At 39.1% G+C, this 6602-nt stretch overlaps 1 long non-coding RNA gene across 1 annotated transcript in view; it reads right to left on the minus strand.

Annotated features, from left to right (window-relative positions):
* LOC138045956 (uncharacterized) overlaps positions 1-2450 on the minus strand; it is a 7425-nt gene extending 4975 nt beyond the window's left edge. The window contains exon 1 of the long non-coding RNA XR_011131706.1: positions 2133-2450. This is a non-coding gene — a long non-coding RNA (uncharacterized lncRNA). The remainder of the gene's footprint in view (positions 1-2132) is intronic.
* Positions 2451-6602: the final 4152 nt, after the last annotated feature.

Below are 6602 nucleotides of genomic sequence, written 5' to 3' on the forward strand. Positions count from 1 at the left end.
CTGTAAAAATACTTGTACAGGCTGTAGTTCAAGTCAATAAGCTATTAATTATTCCTCACCTTTGTGAGGAACAGTGATATATATGTTGCTTTAAATAACAAAGACAACAGTTAAAATAACCAAACAAATTTAAGCTCAGCAACAAGAATTTAAATTATTTACTTTGGATGTAATAGGGATGATACATGTATATGTTTACAAATTTTGCTTTTGTTATTCAAATGTGCCAACCACAGGAACAAAAGACCCTTTGTTTCGACAGCCAATGAGGGTGACGTCAACGATATCTTCGCTATACTGATTTACGCTTAACTTTAACTACATGTAAAGAAAAGGCCTAAGAAAGTGTAAATTGTACGGTTTTGAAGTCTTACTGTAAACATTTCATGCAATTTTGTTCGATTTACATAGTGAGTCAAGTTCTAGATGGTGATGCTCTTAACCAATCACGTACCCAGAGTCCTCGGGCTTTTTGGTCAGCGGGTGAGTGCCCGGAGAGACTCTGGGATAATACTCCATTTTCCCAGTAAACAGTAGAAATGGGGGTTGAAAGTGTTTGAAAAACAAAAATTTTAGCCTTACACACCTTAAAAAAAAACTGGAGAAATGATCATTGGCTTCCTGTAAGAGCGAGTGAAGATGAAAGTTCTGACGCTTTCAGTAAGTGTATTTTCAGTGTTTCAGCATGCATTCCATCGTGTAAGCAACACAATAGACAATTTTTTTGTGGAAACGACACCGGCGTCCTCTTCGACTACAATTTATGTTTCTGTAATTCTGAATGGCTAAGACAACACCTTCTTCCACGGATTTTTCCCCCAAAAAGAGACCGATGTAATGACTGTTTGCAACAGCAACAGTACCGGGTAATCAGTTTTCAGCAGTGTGGTAGTATTAGACATAATTCAAACCCTGTTGTTTTATTATTTTTATGATTTATATACATGTATTTCTTAGGTAGAAAAAATAAACAGCAATGATGTTGAATCACCCTCAAAATTCTGGGGTTTCCAAATTACTTTAATACTGACTTCCTGTCGGACTGCCATTGTTATGCAAGCAACCAATCCAAAAAATTATTCCAGAGTCTCTCAGGTGCTCACTAGCTGATCAAAAAGCCCAAGAACTCTGGATACAAGATTGGCTCTTCACAAGAATACATGATTTAGGGTCTTTATTTCCGGTAGAAGATCACAGACCACATCATCAGAAAGAAATGCAAATCCAAGAAATAAAAATTATTACATCAAGTTGAAGTGTGGAAGTATGGAAGTTTAGAAGTTGGGGTTTAGGGTTAACTTCCACATTGCCAAACTTCTACCCTGTGAGCAGCTGGTTTCTCCTACGCTTCCTGAGGCTGAGAGAGAAACCACTGCGAGCAACTGTTAGTTTCTTTGAGTGAGCCGCCGTCCAGCGCCAAGGACAAATAAATCAAATTTGAACCGATAAAACAAGTTAGGTAGTTACTTATTTTGGCGCTTGCATGTGCATTCAGCTACATAACTACTGTGTTTGGGCGAGCCTGTGTAGTGATTTCCGGCAAAATAAGACGAAGTGATGTCAAATACATCATGAGGGGTGTGACGTACTTCGCACATGCTCGATGGAAAATCAAACAGTTGCTCGCACTGGTTTCTCTCTCGGGGAAGCACAGGAGAAACCAACAGCTCGCAGGGTACTAGACTTCCACAATTCCAAACTTCGACACTGCCAAACTTCCACACTTCAACTCGATAGTTGACATCGATGTTAACTCAATGTAATAATTATTTGTGAGTAAGTAAGTCACACTTTGGCATTCCTTTCTGATGATGCGTTCTGCGCTCTTCTAGAGAACGCATGACTTTGTTTTATGAATCGAATGAGTCAATGAGTCAAGGAGTCGTGAGTCATGATTCAATGGACTCACAGTCAATATAGCAATAATTTGTTGATTAAGCCTAAGCCCTCGTTTCAGTAATTAGGCCTAGGCACTCTCTGAAATTTAGCTTTCATTTTATGGTTTCATTAACTGCACTAACTCGTTGACTCATTGACTCATTGACTCATGACTCATTGATTCATAAGTACTGACACTCTCTCTTCTACCAGAAGTAAAAGCCTGATTTAGTCAGGCAGAAGGGATGAACAACCTTTATCTGTTATTCTGCGACACAAAATTCCAAATCTTGACCGCACATTCCTAACCAAATGCACGATATGTATAATAACACTGCACATCCATTAAACTCCACAACTCCGAGGAAACTTGCTCCAATTTTCTCTTTGTACAGGGTTCTTGCGTAGCTTGATAGATGAACTCACAGCCAAAGCTAAAAAGAATTCTTTTAAATTTATGTTCCAGGTACAAAAGTATTAAAGACAGACATCCGCGTTAATCCACGAGCAGGTAAATGTTCCCGTGGGTGTACATTTTTCACATCTGATGCAGGAATAAAAAAATATGGCAACCGTACTACTCGCAATGTTCTTTCTTAGGCTCGTCATGTAATTTTGCATCTACCGCTTGGAAAGGCTACACCAATGTGAGAGCTGTTATCGTCACGTGACTTGATTCAAGCTCATGGAGATGGAGACATGGAGACTAGCGATAGGTGAACTCTGTAAGAATCAAAATGGCGGACATAGTCGAATGTATCAAATATGTTGATGATGATAGAATCAATGATTGCCTTTGATCGTCGTCGAAAAAATAATGACCATTTTAAATATTTTGACAGATTAATTAAACGCTGCTGCGGTGGGAAATAGTACCAAGACTGAAATTAAAGCTTGGAAATCATGTACACGTATGGTTCCAATGATGCAATAGATTGCAGTAAGAAATAACCTGCTAAAACCTTCGAGTTAAATGTAGGCCGAAAGTCCAGGTTTCCAGGGCCCTACAAGGTGTCAATAACCTAGGAAAAGAAGTTTCATTGAGAAAGACCTTGGCATGCTGTAATCGTTATATACGTTACGTAATTATTTCACTTTTACGCCATTTTACCATATTTGGTCAAGAGAACGCGCAAAATATGAGACGGTAATACACTGTAGTGTCCCGGTTTGACCGGTTTAGAACTGAACACCGCGCACCGTGCACCGCGCACCGCAGAGCACCGCGCACCGGTGGCTCAGTTGGTTGAACATCGAGCTGTCATGCATGCGGGAGGTCGCGGGTTCGCTTGCGAACGATGTAAACAGGACAGAAATCCAGCCAAATATCCTTTATATGATTGTATAAACGAAATGACGAGTGACAAGCGATGACAAGCTAAATGCTCAGGCTTTGTATCACGTTGAAAATAATTTTTTTCATTGAAAAACTGCCGTTCCGTCCGTCATCTACATCTCATCTACATGTTCCAGCACTCGGCAAAGTCCCTTTTTGGCTTATGGCTGTTTCTGCTTAGGTGGCCTCATACCCTGTAAGCCTTTTTAGAGACATCACGCCAAGCCGGCCGCTTCTGCTGGAACGAACAGGACAGTCATAACACCGGGGACTACATCCCCTACTCTGGTCGAATAGTGTGTGGGTTCTTCAACGTCCCACAGGAAACTTATGAATATAGAAGGTATTTGTGAGACGGGGCCTACGGGTTATAGTCCTTATCCGAGAGGACTTGAAAGTCTAACCATTTGCAGATGAAATTAGAAGACAGCACTTTCTCCTCAGTTATTTTAAGATCCTGAGTGTTGATTTTTGTCAACACGAAGGAGGCGTGGTTGTGATTGGACGACTGAGTCAATGAAGGCGAAATTTAGGGTGTTTTTGGACAGCTTTCATGTTGCCATGGTATTACGTCACAATAGTGGGCACATTTTGTTAAGCAATAATGGTGTTTCATATGGTACCATAACGTTGCAATAACGTGAAACAGTATAGTAGCTATAACCTTCTAATATAAAGACGGTCTCTAAAGTGGTGAAACTGGTTCCAGCCAAAGAAAAGCAATGCTGTAAACGTTTTGACCCATAGACCTTATTCATAAATGGTGGTCACATTTATAATTATTTTGTCCACGTGCAAATTAGCCTACCAAGCCTCATTTTAAAGCAAGAATTCTTTTCAATTCACTGTATGGTATGGAGGCTTGGTAGGCTAATTTGCACTTCGCCAAAAGAATTATAAATTGACCGCCATTTATGAATAAGGTGTCGGTAGATCATCATTTTCTTTAACTAGTCAGACGTCGCATAATATATACGAAATATATGCCACTCGGTTCCCGGATTTCGTTTTCGTATTGATTGTACGGGGGTTTTAGTTCCCGGTAAAACACTCCAATATTAAATTTCTGTCTTAGTTTGCAGCCTTTAAATGGTAATAAGTTGATGAATGAAACGATTGACCTCGGTTTAACAGAGAATCGTCTTTGTTGACGTTCGTAAACACATGGTATGCTCCCTGTCTTGGTCCAGAAACGAAACTGGAATCCTCCTAAACAATTAAAGGGCTACATAACTAGAGTATTTCTCAGATTTTCGTCAGTTCTGAACTTAAATGAGTTATAACTTTTCCTTTCGTCCTAAACCACGCCATGAGACACAAGAGAGTCATGTCAAGTTTTGAGGGAAGAGTTGGTCATTATTAAGTCGTGCTATATTTCTTTTAATGTGCGAACCAACTGTTTTGAAAGTGTTAAGTAGTATTTCCATCCTTGCGAACCTTAAAGGGAACCTCCACTAAAACAAGAATTTAATTTTAAAATATTGAACATAATGTTTACAATCAAAGAGCTTTTGTTTTGAAACAATAGAGTAACCACGCACATCACAATTATTCAAAATGGCACCACCCAAGAAATTTGAAAACCATAACATGGGGTCTATCTGCATGTACCGGAAAGCATTGTATTTTTGGTCTCTTGGGATTAGTTTTCATTTGGATTTGTTTTTTTTTTTTCTGTCTTTCGTTTCTTTTGTTTTACGTGCTCAGGTACCTGCAGAAGGAATCAAAACAAGCGTTTGTGAAATTTGTTTATTTCGGATACAAAGTCGCTCCCATTAGAAAAAGTTCGAACAATTTCGATGGTAAGCATTATGTTCAGTATATATCTTGTTTTAGTGGAGGTTTCCTTTCACAACAGAAGACAAAAATAGTGGGTACTTCAAGATCTACGACGCCAGAGACGTCAACAAACCCGTCTCCACACAATATAACTTTGCGCATTTGTAATTACTCCGCTAAACAAATAAATAAACAAATAAATTGATACGAGCGGTTTCAGAAATGGAGGAGACAAACTGCATCATTACTTTTAATCTTTCACTTTTTTTAAAAGGATGTTAAGCATTCGTCAGAGAGGATAAAATATACACTTCATTATTTGTATTTAAATTTTGGTTTGGGCAAATTTGGACACCTTGAAGGGACGCCATGTTTTGTCGTATCCTTCAAAAACGCCCCACAGTGCAATTCGAAACAAATGCAATCCAGTCGTCCCCTTGCGACTCATAATCGTTTGCGCATTGCAAAATAATGGGGGGAAGGTTTTCGGAGGATATGGAGAGAAATTGGCGACGAAGACGAGCATTGTCAAAGGAAGCTCGACTTAGTTTATTTGGGATCGAAGATCAAGAGCTTCCCGTCCTGGCGCTTCAAGAAAAACGCTTCCTTTGCAAGGACTGGTATAAGAAATGCATGTCTTGTTTTGTTTACTTCGTGAAGTCGTTATGCGTCAAACCCAAACCAGAAAAATAGTTCATTAGCATCGAAATCGATTCTCTTAAGGAAAGTCTGGGACACAACATCTCTTACGTTTTTGTTATTGGCACAGAGGGACCAAGGGTGGCCACGAGGAAGCATTTAAGGGACGGTGCCCACTAATTCAAAGGTATTTTTGCCCGGTTTACTGAATATGCGGGAAATGCAGATCTTAACAAGTGTTATTGAAGTCCAAAAAGAAAATTAGGGGTAACCACGCATTTTTCGAAGATAATTAATCAACAACATTTTCAAAGCTTCAAAATACAAAGTCAATGTAAGGCGTTCTTTTCCAAATTGAAGCTTAATTATCTCTGAAAAATGCGCGCGACCCCAATTTTCCTTTGGATACCAAGAGCACTTGCTAAATTCTGCTTTCTCCGCATGGTTTTGAACCGCGCAAAAAATATCCCTGTATCAGTAAGCACTACTCATAGGAAATCCGAGTATCTCGAGATCATCGGCAGAACGTATGCGCAATAACAATAGTAGGTACCGTCCTTAAAACGAAGGACAAAGAAAATCTCTGCCTTACCAAATGCTGATTTTTCACTGTATCAAAAAAGGATTTACAAGAAATGATGCAAATATTTTGAAGGGAGTGGTGGCGATGAAAATACTGACAAGTTCGCCTACAGCCTATTGTTTATTTATTCGTGACGCATCGATAAATACTGAATTAGAACGTTTCATAAAACATAAACATGTTCGTTAATTTTTAAAGTGCATAAATTATAGGTAGTTGCTGTTCCACTCAAACTTAATCAGTTACTACTAAGCGTATTTTCGTTGAATGCAGCTGTTTATCTTCACTCGAAGCGCAGATTTTAGGGGGACACATTTTGAACGTTAATTGTCTTTTATTCCTAGTCACGAGTGAGGTGACTGGGAATGGATACTCCAAAATAACGTA

This window comes from Montipora capricornis, chromosome 1 (genome assembly GCF_036669925.1).
Source record: "Montipora capricornis isolate CH-2021 chromosome 1, ASM3666992v2, whole genome shotgun sequence".
Lineage (NCBI taxonomy): Eukaryota > Metazoa > Cnidaria > Anthozoa > Scleractinia > Acroporidae > Montipora > Montipora capricornis.